Source organism: Crocodylus siamensis, chromosome 1 (assembly GCF_052110815.1).
Source record: "Crocodylus siamensis isolate JL-2025a chromosome 1, ASM5211081v1, whole genome shotgun sequence".
Classification (NCBI taxonomy): domain Eukaryota; kingdom Metazoa; phylum Chordata; order Crocodylia; family Crocodylidae; genus Crocodylus; species Crocodylus siamensis.
Window position 1 is genome coordinate 129,033,679 of NC_143395.1, and position 17,902 is coordinate 129,051,580.

Sequence of the window (17,902 nt, forward strand, 5' to 3'; positions counted from 1 at the left end):
GTTTGGTGTCATCGGCGAACTTGGCCAGTCCACTCCTGACTCCAGTGTCCACATCATTAATGAAGATGTTGAACAGTATGGGTCCAAGGACAGAGCCTTGAGGGACCCCACTGGTCACAGGGCACCATGATGAGTGACTGCCACCTCGATATGCCATAGAGACAATGAGGTCCTAATACCATTGTACAAGGCATTGTTAAGAACCCATCTAGAATACTGTGTGTAGTTCTGCTCACTGATGTTCAAAGATTAATTTAAACTGGAACAAATCCAAAGGATGGTCACTAAACTTGTCAGGGGAATGGAGACCATTTTTTATGAAAGATGGTTAAAGAAGCTTGGCTTGTTTACTTTAGCAAAATAGAGATTGAGAGGGGGTATGATCACTGTTTATAACTACATTTGTGGGTGAATATTATGAAATGCAGAGCTTTTTAGGTAGAAAAATAGTGCCATCACAAGATCAAATAGTTTCAAATTGTATACAGATACATTTAGATTGGAAATTAGAAGACGATTTCTAACTATTGGAGCAGTGATTCTCAACCAGGGTGTTGTGGCACCCTGGGGTGCTGCAGAATCCTTTGAAGGGTGCCGTGAGGTGTGAGGAAGCAAGCAAAGAGGTGCAAGCTCATCCCTGTCCATGCCTGGTTGATCCTCCCCCCACCCCCAGCCCAGTCCCTCTACAAGGAGATAAGCACGTTAATAGAATAATAGAAATTTTGGGTTGGAAAGGACCTCAGGAGGTCATCTAGTCCAGCCCCCTGCTCAAAGCAAGACCATCCCCAACTAGATGATTCCAGCCAGGGCTTTGTCAAGTGGGGCCTTAACCTCTGAGGATGGAGATTCCACCATCTCTAGGTAACCTGTTCCAGTGTTTCACCACCCTCCTAGTGAGAGAGTTTTTCCTAATTTTAACCTAAACGTCCCTAGATGCAACTTGAGACCTATGGTCCTTGTTCTGTCATCTGTCACCACTGAGAACAGTCCAGCTCCATCCTCTTTAGAACCACCCTTCAGGTAGTTAAAGGTGGCTATCAAATCCCTACTCTGTCTTCTTTTATGCCAACTAACTAAACCCAGTTCCCTCAGCCTCTCCTCAAAAGTCATGCGCCCCAGCCCCCTCACCACTTTCGTTGACCTCTGCTGGATTCTCTCCAACTTGCCCACATCCTTTCTATAGTGGGTGGCCCAAAACTGGACACAGCACTCCAAATGTAGCCTCACCAGTGCCAAATAGAGAGGGTGTTCTCTTTCAGGTTAGCTGATCTCCTCTGGTGGGCTTTAAATTAGGTTCATCAGGGGAAGGGGAGGACTCATGGAACATTGAACCATGAGATACCCAAAAGATCAGCCCAGGTAAGTATCAAAGAACCTATTAGACAGCAGTATAAGGGGGTTCCAGGAGCAGTCAGCATGGAAATTAAGTGTATATATACAAATGCCAGGAGCATGGGAAACAAGCAGGAGGATCTAGAACTCTTGCTTGCGAGCAATAACTTTGACCTAGTGGGACTAACTAAAACCTGGTGGGACTCTACTCATGACTGGGTGATAGGAATAGAAGGCTATAGGTTGTATAGGAGAGATAGAATCATTGAAGTAGGGTCGGAAGGGACCTTGTAGATCTTCAAGACCGACCCCCTGCTTGGGCAGGAGAAAAAACTGAGCTCAGATGATCCCAGCTAGGTAGGCATCAAGCCTCCTCTTAAAGACCCCCAGGGTAGGAGCCAGCACCACTTCCCTTGGAAGTTGGTTCCAGATCCTAGCCACCCTAACTGTGAAGTAGTTCTTACAGATGTCCAATCTAAACCTACTCTCCAACAACTTGATAGAGGAGGGAAGAAGGAGGGGGTGTTGCTCTTTATTTCAAAGAACAGAACACATCTTCCCTAATCAGTTTGGGATCAGAGGATGGACAAGCGGAGACTCTGCGGTTTAGGATCCAAGGGAGCTGGTGGTGGGAGTCTACTACAGGCTTCCACACCAGGAGGATGAGGTAGACAGGGAATTTTCCAGGCAGCTCTCAGAGGCTGTGCGGTCTAGAGATATGGTAGTCATGGGGGACCTTAACTACCCAGACATATGCTGGAAAGAACAGTCAGATAGATCTAGCTGCTCACATAGGTTCTTAACCTGTATTCAGGACCTCCACCTAACACAGGAGGTAAGGAGTTCCACCAGGGGCAACGCCCTGCTCAACTTGGTGTTGGCCACAGGGGATGACCTAGTGGGGGACCTGCAGATTCAAGGCAACTTAGGGGACAGCAATCACCAAATAATAAAATTCACTATCCAAAGAAGGGCAGGCACTATATCTATCAGGACACAGGTGCTAAACTTTAAAAAGGCTGACTTTAATAGGCTCAGGGGATTGGTTAGCAGGGTACTAGGAACCAAGAGCCTAGATGCTTTGGGGGTCCAGGAGGGGTGGTCATTCCTCAAGAATACCAAGCTGTGGAGGAGGGAGTGGTCACCCATGTGCACAGTGCAGAGGCAGGTTGCCATCCACACATGTGGTGCAGCAGGATGGGCCATGCACTAGTACAAGCAAATGATCCATAGCTTGTACTAGTGCATCCCCACTGGTGCAGCCTGGTGTGAAGCCCCAAGCCACTTAGAGGATGGACAGACCTGGCATAAAATAACTAGGTATTTTTTTTGTGCCAGAGAGAGAGCAAGAGGTGAGAAAAAGTCTATAGCCCAATGGCTAGGGCACTCCCCTGGTAAGACCTGACTTCCATTTTATTTATATTTAAGTCTTCATGAAAAGTGAAATAACTATAGGGTGAGAGTCCGCATTCAGACTTCTTGACCTGGGTGGAAGTGTTAACTGCTTGACTATTGAGTCAAAAGGGGAAAAGGGGAAGGTCTTCTTTTGTGTGGGTGAGGTGTTCCCAAAGCACAAGTACCAGATCATGCCCCTAGATGAGACTGACAGGAGCACACTTATTCTGTGAATCCTGGTGGGGCTTAGTTGTGAGCTAGGGTTTAGATGTGAGCAAGCTACTTTGAGATGACAGGATTGAAGAGGTTGTGTGCATGCACAGCAGCAGAAACATAGGTGCCTCTGGAAACATAAGCACTGAGGGACTTTTGGTGCTGACAGAGTTAGGTGGGGATTTGGGGGATGTAAGCAGTGTCCAAATGTTGGACTTAAATGCCTAAAGAGGCTTTTTTGTGCCTAAATCCCCTTGTAAACCTAGGCTTCATTGCCTTTAAGGGTTTGGAAAATAAATCTAGGATGTATACAAAGAAAAAGTAACCATTTCTGCACTGCTTAAAGAACTTGTGTGACTATACCTGGAATATGGTGCAATAATCCAGGTGCTATGAAATGCATTGAGAGGTTCAGAAACAAAGGAGCATAAACTGAAGCTAAGAAAGGACCTGGATTAATGTGGATTAGGTGACATGTAATTATCTTAATCATGCATTTTTATAGAAGTCTAACTACCAAAAGATAAAAAACTGCACCTGCAGTTGTGAGTACAATATGTCTGAAACTGAAAAAGGGGTGACCACTTTAATGACCTTGCCATAGTGTCTTGCATTACCATGCAAGAAGCCTGAGTTGTATTCCCACTCTTTGTATGTCATGTTTCTGGACCATATGGGACTGAAATGACAGCAGAGGCAGCATGCTTAGTCCCTGGGGGAAAGGCTCTGTCTGATTTCACTTGACAGTGATCTTTATGGCCAACTATGACCACTTTTAATGGGCCAGGCTTTCCTGGCTGAAAGGTTGACACCCCTGAGGGAGCTGTGGGGCAGGGCCTTGGCATGATAAGAGGTGATTTTTCAGTACTTAACAGAGCTATAAATGCATCCTGTTCTTTGACATAGGGAAAATAAAGTTAGACATTTAGAGGAAAGAAATATTACAGGGTCTGTGGGGTCACATGGCCTTCTTCACTCCAAATTGTTACTATTAAATTGTAAGTGTAATTACGGTGTAAAGTGAGACATGAGGAAAAATTAATGGCATGATACCTGCTATGTGTCTGTAATCCCATTACGTGTTTCTTTGTATCCTGTCTAAAAAAGATTCCAGAATCTTTATTAACTGGAACAGTGACAAACCTGATAATGGCATTTGCATTTTCAACTCCAGTGCTGACTGCTTTCATCTGTCTTCTGAACCACACATATCTTGTTTTTATTTTGAGGTGTGTGTGCGTGTGTGGAAATGAAGGCTTGCTAGTTCTGTGCAAAACTGGCATACAGAATCCTTATGACTCTGGAATTCCCTTAGGAAGTTAATTAATAGATTCATAGATGCTAGGGTTGGAAGGGACCTCAACAGATCATTGAGTCTGACCCCTGCCATGGGCAGGAAAGTGCTGGGGTCAGATGACCCCAGCCAGATACCAATCCAGCCTTCTCTTAGAGAACCCCAAGGTAGGGGAGAGCACCACCTCTCCTGGAAGCCCATTCCAAATTTTGGCCACCCCTCACCATGAAGAAGTTTTTCCTGATATCTAGCCTAAATCTACTCTTTGTCAGTTTGTGACTATTGTTCCTTGTTACCCCAAGAGGTGTCCTGGTGAACAGAGCATCTCCAATCCTTTGCTGTGCCCCCCTAATAAATTTGTAGGCAGCCATAAGCTCACCTCTCAGCCTTCTCTTGCAGAGGCTAAAGAGGTCCAGGTCCCTCAGTCTCTAGAGCTTGGCCTGTAAATCCTTAACCATATGAGTGGCCCTTCTCTGGACCCTCTCAAACCTATCACCATCCTTCTTGAAGTATGGCACCCAAAACTGGACACAGCACTCCAGCTGCGGTCTGACCAATGCTGCATAGAGGGGAAATATCACCTCCGTGGATCTATTTGTCATGCATCTGCTGATGCATGATAAAATGTGGTTAGCTTTGCTGAGATTTTGTCACTATGACTCCAAGATCCCTTTCCACTTCTGTGCTACTGAGAGGGTCACTTCCCAGCCAGTAGATGTGCTGGATATTTTTGCGCCCTAGGTGCAGCACTCTGCACTTGTCCTTGTTGTACTGCATTCTAATGTGTACTGCCCACTTTTCTAACATGTTTAGTTCTGCCTGCAATCATTCCCTACCCTCCAGTGTGCACTTCACCCCACAATTTAGTATCATCCGCAAACTTGGACAGAGTGCACTTCACACCAACATCCAAGTCGCTGATGCAAATATTGAAGAGTACAGGTCCAAGGACCGAAACCTGTGCAACCCCACTACCCACATCCTTCCAGGTCAATACCGACCTGTCTACTGCCACACTCTGAGTGTGGCTGCTAAGCCAATTTGCCACCTACCAGACGGTGTAAACATCTATGTTACAGCCTCTTAATTTATTTATGAGAATGGGATGAGATACTGTATCGAAGGCCTTGCTAAAATCCAAGAAAACAACATCCACCTCTAATCCTGCATCTAAGCATTTTGTGACCCTGTCATTAAACAAAACCAGATTGGTCAGGCATAATCTATCTGCTGTGAATCCATGCTGGTTTCCCTCCTGCATTAGTTCCCTACTGGACTCCCACAAATATGATCCTTCATAATCTTTTCAAAGACCTTTTCAAGGGTGGAGGTGAGAATGACTGGCCTATAATTACTTGGATCCTCCTTCCTCCCCTTCTTGAAAATAGGGATCACATTGGCTCTTTTCCAGTCCTCCAGGACCTGACCCGAACGCCACAAGCACTCAAACAGCTGTGCCCAGTAGTTCTGCTATGACATCGGCCAATTCCTTCAGTAACCTCGTACGCAGCTCATCTGGGCCTGCTGACTTGAATACATCCAGTCCATCCAAGTGACTCTGCACCAAGTCAGTGTCGACAGTTGGTGGGCTGGTGTCCCTCTGATGCCCATCTAAGAACCGATTAGGAGTTTTATCTTGACCCCTGTTCAGGAACACCGAGGCAAAAAACTCATTGAATAGCTCAACCTTGTTCCCCCTGTCTGTAACTAATTGCTCCTCCTTGTTCAGTAGGGGTCCTATGCTGCCCTGCACCTTCCTTTTACTCCCTCCATACCTAAAACAAAGACTTTTTGTTGTCTTTAATTTGTGTTGCCAGCCTTAGCTCTGTAGTTGCTTTCTAACTGCCTCCCTGCAAGTGTGGGCCAACTAGGTATACTCCTCCTTGGTAGCTTCCACCACCTATATGCCTTCATTTTGGCCCTTAGGCTCCCCTGGATTTCCCTGTTTAGCCAAGGAAGTTTTTTGGCTCCTTTCGCCCTTTCCCCTTGTACTGGGATAGTCTCCCTCTGCGCCCAAAAGATCACTTCCTTTAGAAATGACCACCCTTCCTGGACTCCCATCTCGCCAATACTCTTCTGCAGTGTGTCATTGACTAGACTCCTAAAGACACTGAAGTCAGCCTTCCTAAAGTCAAGCACTTCCACCCTACTGGTTATCTAACCCAGCCTATGCCATATGGTGAATTGGATTGATTGGTGGTCACTGTCTCCAAGGTGACCACGAATTTGCAGCTCCCCTATCAGGTCCTCCCCTGTAACCAACACCAAGTCCAGTAAGACATTCCCCCTAGTGGGACCATATACCTCCTGCATTTGGTGAAGGTTCTGGTGCAGGTTAAGAACCTATGTGAATGCTTGGATTTGGCTGACTGCTTCTCCCAGCAGATGTCAGGGCAGTTTAGGTCCCCCATGACAACCATGTCCCTAGGCTGTACAGCCTCTGAGAGCTGCCTCAAGATTTCCAAGTCTAGCTTTTTCTCTTGGTGTGGTGGTCTGTAGCAGACCACCACCAAGTCCCTTTCCCCTCTACCTCCATGCATCTTAACCCACAATGCCTCAACTTTCTCCTCCTCTGATCCCATTTTGATTAGGGTAGATGTATAATGCTCCTTTACATAGAGAGCAACCCCACGCCCTTTCCTCCCTACTCTGTCCCTTCTGTACAACCTGTAGCCCTCAAATCCCAGTCATGAGCAGGGTCCTACCAGGTTTCCATTAGCTCCACTAAACCCAAGTTATTATCTGGAAGCAGAAGTGCGAGTTCTTCCTGCTTGTTTCCCATGCTCCTAGCATTAGTATAGAGGCACTTGAGCCCTCCAAATGGTGCCTTTGGTACCCCTCCCACCCCCACTCTGATGCCCAAAGGGCCCCTTGGTACTTACTTGGGGTGTACTGCTGCATGTCTCACAGTTTGTAGGTTCTAGACTCTCTCCATCTCCCATTGTACTTAGTTTAAAGCCTGACATAGGAGGTCAGCCAACCTGAAAGAAAAGAGACTCTTACCTTTTGCAGAGAGATAAAGCCCATCGCATCCCAGGAGGTTCCTTGCATGGAAGTGCGGATCATGGTTCAGGAAGCCAAAATGGCACCAACTCCGGAGCCATGGGTTGACTTCTCTGAAACAGGTGACTACTGATGATGGCTACTGTGACCGCTGACCAGGAGGATTAATGAGAAGACCACCTGCTCCCCCATCTTCCTAAGCCTGGTCCCCAGAGCCCTGTAGTCACTCATGACACAGTCTGGACTACTCAAGGTTGCATCACTTGTTCCCACATGGGTGAGGACCATGTTACAAAGTCTAACCATTTCCAGTCATCACCTGTGCTTCTACCAACAGATGTGGATCTCTCTTGTCATAGCAGAGCATTGTTAGTGGTGAAATTTGTCTCCATGAAACATCATCAGTAGGGCCTGTTTTCAACTTAAATCCCATATAAGTCCTATTTCAAGGGCTTTGGTTGGACTCTCATAGTTACATTTCTACCAGGATAATCACTGTTTCTACCCTGTACAGGTGTTACAGAGTAGAATCACTATTTCTATTTCTACCCTGTAATAGTAATTACTATTTCTACCCTTTACAGGTGTTACATTTCTACCAGGAGAATCGTGATTATCCTGGTAAAATGAGAAGAGTACAAGTGTGCACTGAATTTCTCCTCAGGAAAACATGTCTCTTCCAGGAGAAGATCTTCCAGGTCTTAGCTTGGAATATCTTTCTTGGAAGAGAGAGTTTCTCTTGCAAGAGTGAACACTTGTACACTCCCCTCCTGGACAAGACCAGGAGGGGAGAGAAGGGAAGTAGCAACAGTAATAGTTGCTCCACTGCTTCTTCATCAACTTGGGGACAGTCCTCAAGCCCGGTTCTCAGCCTCCATGCCTAAAAAGTCATCCTTGTCACCCAGCTGGGTGGCAGAGGTGGAGATTGTCAAGCCCCAGAGGCTGGGAACTGAAGCCAGGGAAGCTATTCCCCCCAGTTCACAGCTCAGTGGTCTTTAAATGCCATGTGTACAGCAATTTAAAAGCTGGGGATCTAGGACCTGAGGTCCGGGAGGCTATACCTGGCCCCACTTCCCTGGGCCTTTGGCTTGAAATTACCCATCTGGGCTGCACATGCAGTGATTGAAAGTCCAGCAGGCTGCTTATTGGCAGCCTTCCCCTTCCCAGGCAGGGGAGAAGACAGGCTATCAAGTAACAGGCTCCCCTAAGCAATGGGGTGGGTGTGTGGGGGGCGGAGGGGCACGGGTTGAGGGAGAAGATCTCTAGTGCCTCCTGGCTGCAGAGCTTGCCTGTAAAGCTCTTCAGTCAGGCAGTTGGGACACATGTATACTGATATAGCAGCTGCTGAGCTATTTTTCTATCACTAAGAACGTTTCCAAAATTCTTACTGGTAGAACTGAACACCTGTATGTGGCCCTGGTGTATGGTGCTTGTACTGGCCATCAACATGAAGGATAACCTTTGTGAAAGGCAGAGGTTTGCTGATACAGTAATGCATGCTCAGTGTATCAGTTAAAATCCATGACGAAACACCATAAAATTGTTTCAACTTTTTGCCCTGATTAATTTAAATCTTGGAATAAGAAAAGCTCAGTTATGTTAATTGATACAACTCGCCCACAGGAGCATTGTGAAGCATGACATGCATGCATTCATTCATTACTGACATCTTCGGGGTATGAGTTCTCCCTTGAGGAGCTGTCTCCCAAATGTGATTTGGTGACTATACAGATTGGCAATAAAATTAGGAACACGGTATTTTTATAATTATTAACTTGTATGGTATCTGGGAAAAAAGCTTAGAATTATTTAGATTAGGGGTGACCAAGCTGTGGCACAGGCAGTCTCTGTGTGTGAAACTAGGCGGATCGGGGAGGGGGACAAACAGAACAGCAGCTGATAAGGTAGAAAGCAGAGGAGATCAAGCAGGGACTACAGGGCTTGAAGCAGGAAGAAAAGATTGGGTGGGGAGTACAGAATAGGGACCTGAAAGCAGAGCAGCAGACTAGGTAGAGGAGAGGGTTCAGAATGAACACTCATGGAGCTAATTTGTAGCACAACTTCCAAAAAGATTGGCTGCACTGATTTATATGATCTTCTGCCTTGAGATTCTCAGGCTAATATCCTTAAATAATAATAGTCAGACAACCAACCTGACTCAATTCAAATAACTAAGGATAGCTGGAGTTGGTAGAGTTCTACTTGTCTGTGGAATGGTTAAACTAACTCAATCTAAAGTTGGTCAGATTCATTTCCCTTTTTTATTTTTGGGAGTCAGAATTTCATTTCCCTAAAATGCACTGAGTGATCAGGCAGGAGCTCCTGTACTGTCCTGAGTACAGCTCTGCAATGACGTTTTGAAGAAGCAGTGGTAAGGAACAGGCTGAGGTTTGTGTTCTGAGGCAAAAATAAGTGCCCAGTAGCTTGATACATGACCACAACAATCTTGTAGGACTAAGGTGGATCATTAGTTGTAAAGGGAGGAAGGAAAAGTTTTCCATTTTTTCCCCTTTTTTCTGCAAAGCTTGCAAAAATCCTCTACTGCTTTTTTAATTTTTTTTGCTGTATATGCAACATTTTCTCCACAGCTCTGTTGCAAATCAAACTGCCCCTTGTGCAGGGGAAGTGAGCCTCCTCATGTTTTTCATGTCATTTCCTCTGTTTCCAAACTTTTTTTTTGTCTGAACATACAAACTTGGCCACAACCCATTAATATCTGGTTCTAAAAAGCACGGAAGCTGTCAGCTGTTGGACTTTCTCTAGCTGCTCCTAGCTGATTCTATCAAATATTCACTGCACCTTTAAGTCAGCTGGCCTGATAAACGTGCTAGTGGTATTACTGTTTCTATGCTCTGAATGAATTTATTGGTTTGAAGATGTCCTTCCTTAGTAGTGAAAAACAGAACCAAGCTGGCAGGGGCCTGGCTGACTGGGTGCGTTCATTAACTAAGATCAAAATACTTTAAAAGAACGTCAGCAAGTTTTGCTATTTTTGAGTAGCTTCTGCAGTGAGGATTAGTCATACAAAAATAATCAGTAGACTATTTGTCACAGATGAAGGCCATGACACTAAAGATAACCCTGTTGTCAGGAGTCTTATAATACAGGGCCATGTGTTGCTTGGAAATGGAAACAAAGATAAATGTCTTTTTGCTAAATCAATAGAGATCAATTCAAAGTCAATAAGTCAAGAAATGGATAGCTTAACTGAGGAATAAAAGATAACGTACCTCCAGGATAAGCCCAAAAGCCAGCAAACAGTGATGCTGAAGGAATGCATGTTATGGCAGTAAATGAGCAAGCACCAAATCATGAGCAAAACTAGCCTAAGACATAAAGGATTTATAGACTTCACTTTAACTATTTAGTGTTATAGGAACAGGATTTTCCCAGTGTGACACACTAGTGACTTAGTGTTGAGAAGGAACTAAGAACCGGCTGGCTCCATGGGGTTAATTAGCTACCAGTCAGCCATCTGTAACAGAGGATGTGACTAACTGACTTGAAGGAAAAGAAGCAGCATCAACTGGGGACAGCTTACTCATTTTCTTTATGCTACCCTGGGTATAGATAGGCAGCTTTCCTAATACATCAAATAAAGAATGAGAATCTACATTTCAAATGTCTCTCACCCAAGTATAAAAAAGCTACAGTTCAGACATTTTTTGGGAAAAACTGCTGCAGCAGGAAGAATTATGAAATACATAATGGGGGATATGGGAAAAAAACAGCTCTACAGTAGTGCCAAATGGAAGGAAAATGGACAATAACATTTGGATCACATTGATATAATATGCATCTTACCAATAACAATGATGTATAAGCTACTAGCCCAATATTGAAAGTGAATGAACATATATGCTAGGGGCAGAAGTTACGCATAAACTGTTTAAACCTGTAACAGAAGAGAAGTTCAGTGCACCTAAACCAGTTTCCAAATGGCTGAAACTGATTTAAGATAAACCTGGTTGAATGTAGTATTAGACTTAACTGATTTGGGTCAAATCAGTTTATGCAACTTCTGTCCCAGACCCCTTCCTGGTTTAAGTTAATTCAGGGTCCTCCAGCATGCTCTGCAGCCCTGCACTGGGCTATGCTGTCTGCTCTGGAGAGTAGGGCTGGTCTTGCCCCTCTGCTCTCTAGCCAGGGACAGGGGCATGGCCAGATGCCAGCCAGCATGGCCCCCTGAGGCAAAGGGAGCAGGGAAGGTGTTTATTCTCCCCTCTCCTCTCCCACCAGGGGACCACAGGTGAGGTCTGCCAGGATGGGGTGTTGCAGCCCATCAGGCATTTGCTCCCCTCCCCACTGCAGGGGTATGGGCATGGCCAGAGCTGGCTGCCATGGCACCGCTATCCACCTGCCTTATGTACAGCTGCAGGGCTGAGCTGGGCTGGACCACAGGGGCTGCTAAAGGTGGACACACAGGGGCAAGCCTGGGCCTGGCTGGGCTGTGGGGGTTGGGCCCTTGGCTCAGGCTGAGGGACATGGGAGGCAGCTGGCCAAGCAGTGCTCTGCCCATGCTGGCTTGGAGGCACTGGTGGGCCCAAAGCCCAGCAGCCACCTGCTGCAGGAGTTCACAGCCCCTGCTGTGCTCCTGTCCTATGCAGCGCCCACTGGCTGCAGCTGCAATACGGGCTATGTGCTGGCCAGGACCAACAGGGCTCTTCCGCCTCCCTCATTTCCAGCTGCTGCTGACACCACCGCGTGGCTCTGGATGGGCAGGTGGAAGCTTTTGCCCAGCAGCTTCTACCAGTGCATGGAGCTCTGGCTGCTTTCCACCTGCCCCCTCCCTGCCTGCAGGGGCTACTCAGTGCACTGGGTGGGCAGCGTGGGCAGAGCTGGAGCCAGAGCTCCAGGCACTAGGCAGAAGTAGCTGGGATAAAGCTTCCACCCACATGGAACGGTGCTGCACTGTGGGGCAGGAGCAAGAGCTGCAGCTGGAGGTGAGGGAACCAGAACAGCTCTGCGGGGCCCAGCCAGCACACAGCTTCCCCTCATCTCCAGCGGTGCCTCTTCCTCCCTCCCTTCCCCCTGGGGGCTTTTGGTCAGAGCATAGAAATCTGCTGCTTTCCATCTGCTCCCCCAGCAGGGGCTGCTCATTGCGTTGGGTGGGTGAAAAAAGGCAGCTGGAGCTAGAGCTCCACACTCCGGGCTGAAGCAACACACCCCAATCCCTTCACCTCCCAGAGCAGCCTAGCAAGGACAGGACAGGGAGGGGGAGTACCCACTGGAGGCAAGGGAAAGTGCATGCTGGCCGGACTCAGCAGGGCTGTTTTGGTCCCCTCACCTTCAGCTGTGCCTCCTGCTCCTGCCCCGCCATGCAGCTCTGGATGGGCAGATGGAAGCTTTAGCCCTGTGACTTCTGCCCAGTGCCTGGAGCTCTGGCTCAAGCTCCAGCTGCCTTCCGCCTGCTCTGAGTGGTGAGCTGCCCTTGTGGTGGTGGTGGGGAGGGGGGTGGAAAGCAGCTGGAGCTGGATCCAGAGCTCCATGCGCTAGATAGAAGCTGCAGGGCTAAAGCTTCCACCCACACAGTCTGCAGCAACTCTGCCCATCTCGCCCCCATCTGCAGCACAACCCCACGCTGGAAACAGGCTCCTGGCACACCATGAGAGGGGTTGCTGTCCCCATCATGGTCCCTCGTCTCTTGCTGCTGCAGTGGCAGGGGTGGGTGCGTGGCCAGAGGCTGCCAGCATGGCCCCCTTAAGTGAGGGGGCAGAGAGGGGGGTTATTTCCCCCCTCCCTCCAATGTCTGGCTGAGGGGACAGGGAGGGAGCTTATCCCACTGCTCACCACACACAGGGAGCGATCAGCAGTGGTGGCAGTGAAGGCTGGCAGACCCTGGCTGTGGTGCTCCAGGGTCAGGGTATAAACCCCCTCCCTGCCCCCTCTGTCTCAGGGGTCCACACCAGCTGGCCTCTGGCTATGCCTCCATCCCTGTCACTGCAGCAATGAGGGGGGAATACCAGGCAGATCCCAGCTCAGTTCCATGCTGGTGGAATAGGGAGTGGAGAATTAAACCCTCTCCCTGGCCAGTTTGCTTGAGGCTACTGCAAGGGCTGGCCATGCCCCCCCCAGCACAGCTTACCTGCAGCTGAAGCTCACTTTAGAGCCCCCTGACTTCTGGCTTGAGCCACTGCAGGCATGTGCCTGCCTTTCCTGAATGTCTATTCACTTGCAAATTGGTTCAATCTAGGCAGATTAGACTAACCTGCAAATATTGAATCAATTCAGACTCTGGCTTTTTGAATGTCCGTCCCTAGCCACACAGCTCCCAGTAAAATTAAATCAATGGGAGATGTGGATTCTTGGTGTCCATGAGGGAGGGTGTAGGGAAGGGGAAGAAGGGAGCTATAAATTTGTAATCCATATACATTGATTTGATCACTCTATGCTGGATCTTTCCTGTTTCCAAGAAAAGAATAAAAACCAACAAAATGAAATAGCTTTCTTTGCATTCATTTGTTCTGGTGCCAGTGCCCATGTTTCTTTAAATGTCTTGCGCACCGAATCAGGTATCCAGGTTGTAGCCGTATTGGTCTACAGGCAAAAGGAATAAGACCTCATGGCAGAGGTGATATTGGTATTGGTCTACAGGCAAAAGTCTAATAAAAGTTGTGATTCCTTTTGCTCACTGAATTGCATTTTGCATTTTGGTATTATGTTTTAAACACTCATAACAAACTATATAAGCTTTACGCTGTATAGCCATGTTTCCTTCTCTGCCATGCCAATAGCATGGTGGGGAGGGGGGCAGGTGCAGAGGGAGTGGTGTTACCTAACAGGAAAAAATAATACTGAATAGGAATCATAACAAACAGTAGTCTTTTGGCTGAGAGCAAAACTCGTAAGAGAAAGTAAGGCCTGATGATATTAGATTTACTCTGAAGTTAGTTTCTGCTGAGAATGAAAGCCAAGTCTGTACAGAAGAGCTCATCAGGCAGTTTTCTAGTGGCTCCTATGATTTCCAGGAGTGAGAGGAAGTATAGGACTTGTGTTGCACAGAATTTCTAAAACAGTGTAAATTAACTAAACTGGTACTTTCCATTGTACTCAATGTAGATAACAGCCTTGGCAGTCCATTGGCTGACTTCATGTAGGGACCTCTGGGAGCTAATGTTTAATAACTGAGAGTCCCCACTGCACAAATAGCAGGGATAAAACCTAAAGAAATCTCAGATCTTTGGGATGCAACTAAACATTTGAAGTACTCATTCTACTGTCATAGAGCAAGTAGAAAAATCTTAGTAAGAGACACTTGAACCTTTTAAGTATCATCTCATGGCAATAATGACCTCTCATGCATATTTATGTATAGCACTTAGCTTTATAATGGCCACTTGAAAGACTTTTAGTTCTTTTTTGCCTAGGAATGAAGCTATGTAAAGTGTGACAAAAATATTCAAAGGTCCAAATATTAAAATACAAAAATGTGTCAGGTATTCCCTGCATGCCAGCCCAAACACCTTTCTAGGCTATGTGGTTTAGACACTTATTTATTGCTTAATTAAATATGTCTGTATGCATGTTTATACATAAGGCTAGCAGAACTAGGGACTTGCTAAAGAACCTCATTCAAGTATTTGTTGAAGAATTTCAGACAGGTTCTATGGCTTGGTTTGTTTTGTAAAATCTTTCTGTTGCACAAAACTTAATGTAATTCATTATGCACCAAAAGCAAAATCATATGACTACTATTTCCTAAGTAACATAATTATCTTACTGACTCGTGTGGGCCAAAACACTACTTTTCATTGTTAATTAATACTTCTAAATCCGGTTATACAATTATGGGAAGTTCAGTTTAGTATGTGTAAGGGGGGGAGGGGCAGCAGGCAAAGACTAAAAATAAATTCCCAAAACATTCTTTTTATATGATTTTAGGTATTCCTCACGTGAATCTATCTTCCTAACTGCTATAGCAAAGTAAATGATATATCCCACTGCCACTTTTCCTCAAAGGGACAGAAATACAAGCAATGAACCATAAATATAGTTTTGTAAAATGCTGTTATTTAATAAAGTTTTAAGTAGCTGAACACAAATGTACAAAGGCAAAGAAACAAACCTGGCTGCTTCATAACCAGAACAGTTTTCTGAAAAATGAGAAGAATTCTTGGACTGATTTCAGGAGCTTAGCATTTTTCTTTCTTTCCTTTTTTTTAAATCAAAGTGGAAATATACTTATAGGGAGGGCACATAGATAACATTTTGTCTGTCCCATGGTAAAGACAGTATGAAAGATTCATCAGACACTAGGACATAAAATGACTTCTTGATTCTTTCAGTTCTTAGCCAGTGCTCTAATGAAATTCAAACCTGCTACATCTGCCATGCCACACTGTTAATTAGTTTTCTATTTATTTAGCAGATCTAGAAGTGGAAAGCAATCTATTGCCAGTGAATTGTTTGACTTCTATGCTAAGTAGGCTGCATTCCAATCCTCTGATGTTGAAACTAGCATGAGTCCAACTTTCATCTCATTGCCATGTCAAATTAGCACCCAGCAGATTCTAGATACAAAGAATTTTTTTTTTTGGTTTGTAAAAGACGAACAGTTCTTAGAAGTCAATAAACAGAAGCTGGAGTTTTTTGTTTCTTGCCATCTCTCCACTTTTCCTTAGATTGATAGGAAGGATTAAATTGAGGACATTTATGGCATAGGCTATAAGTAGCTTGCATTAAAGAAGAAACAAGATTTCAAACAGACTCTATTTATTACATAAAACAAAAAATATTGATGCAGATTCCATAAGAGCTAAAAATTCCTACCCTGTCCAAGTAAAACCTGCAATAGCTTAACAAAGTTCAGGTGAAGATGATTTTTATGTTTTACCACTTTCCACTTGTTTACCTCTTTTTTACAAAGTATATCAAGAGTTGAAATGTAACACTCGGGCCCACTGAAGCGATGCACTCCCATCCTGCCATTTCAACATGTTCAAGACACAATGTAAATTTTAAACACAATCTAATGGAATTAGATTGGAAATTGGCCAGAATGAAAATCTTTCATCCTAAAACCCTAAAGTTTGGTGGTCAGGGAATCAGAGAGGGCAGATGTCAAATTGTATCATTGGTTTCTGAACTTTGAGATGTCCAAAATCCAGATTAGGATTTGATTTTTGAGGAATGGGATTTTCAGTTCAGACTAGCCCAAATACAATTTGCTGTATAAATAAACTGATATGTTTTTGAACAGCAGGATTACATTTACCTTCCACAATATTATTATTTATAGGGCAGCACTTGACAAAACTCTTAATAAAGACAAGGTCTGTGTTCCAAGAAATTTGCAGCATAAGTCAGACAAAACATGATATGTGACAACACTACAAAAGCCAATTGTGAAAACATTGTCAGGTTGTTCACAGGGGGAAGCCTTCATAAAAGCAAGGTTGTTTTTTTTTAAAGACTTATGAAGAGGCGCTGTATAAGAGACTATAGCCAGGTCTAGAAGAATTAGACAAAGAAACTGCTGAGGAGGAAGTATATGAAGGAGCAAATGTGAGAGTGGCATGGACAGATATTAGAAAGCACAGAGTTATAGAAAACTTTGAACTTAATTTGGGGCAGGAAGGTAGTAAAATGATTCTAGGGGTGTAACTTATCAAGCAATGGGATCCTCTCCATTTAGAATTGGGAGCTGAAGAGGTCTTTTTTATTTCCTATTATTTCTTATTGGTAGATTGTCCAGGGTTTATTGGGGGGGGGGGTTGTTCTGCTTGTTTTAAGTATGGATCTCTGTGGTGGTCTCAGGAAAGCAACCTGTCTAAAAACATGATACTTCTGACTGAGCCTGGGAGATAATGGCACAGCACAGTGACATCTGTAACTCAGAAGTGCGTTTGCCTTGACATGTGTTCCCCAGTGCTCTCTGAAAAGCTCTGTTCTAACAGCTGTGGACGTTAGGACTGAATTTTGTTGATGGGAGATAAAAGGAGTGGGATTGCTAGTGGTGAGGAGAAATTAGTTTCCCTAAATTTTCCAAAACCTTGCTTCCATTTTCCTTGGGCAAATGCGTATTCAGCAGGTGTTCTGCTGTTAATACTGATTAACAGAATATTCCATTAAGTGAGTGTTGCATTTGTAATGGTTAGGCTTGGATTTTTAATAGTTTGGAGAGAAGAGAGTATAAAGTAGGATTTGATCATCTTTTCCAATGCTCATAGAGCTGAATGGGATGAAACAAACAGCTGAGGTCTGAGGAAGAAATCTGAAAGCTAGAGTTCTAATAATGAACCTCTGCAATGTATAATCATGTCTTCTGATGATTAGGAATAAATCCATGAGTTTCAGGAGCCTTAAATATACATGGTCTGCAGCTTTTACAAATGGGTAGATTATCTACATTCACGTATGAATCAATTGTCAGGAAGACTTATGATTATTATGAACTGCTTATAATCTTCCTTTAAGTTGCCAGACCTGAATCTCAGCCACAGCTTTCTTTGGGCATGTGTAAACGAAACAGGGGCCCTAAATTGAAGTGGTGGGTTTTAAAAAACATCACTTCAATTTAGAGCTGATTAAACCCCCATGTTGTGCACACACCCCGCTGACTTACCTGCCTCTCCGGTGGGGTGGGGAAGGCGAGCTGCCGGTGGGCGGAGTGGTCCCTGGGCTGCGGGGTACGGGGCGGGCTGGTGCATCCCTCTGCAGTAGTGG

General features: G+C 45.2%; 1 long non-coding RNA gene across 2 annotated transcripts in view; it reads right to left on the reverse strand.

Annotated features, from left to right (window-relative positions):
• Positions 1-7,217, reverse strand: part of LOC149873319 (uncharacterized) — a 212,688-nt gene extending 205,471 nt beyond the window's left edge. For both annotated transcript variants that reach the window (XR_016441802.1, XR_016441803.1), the window contains exon 1: positions 7,117-7,217. This is a non-coding gene — a long non-coding RNA (uncharacterized LOC149873319). The remainder of the gene's footprint in view (positions 1-7,116) is intronic.
• Between the last annotated feature and the right edge of the window lie 10,685 nt (positions 7,218-17,902).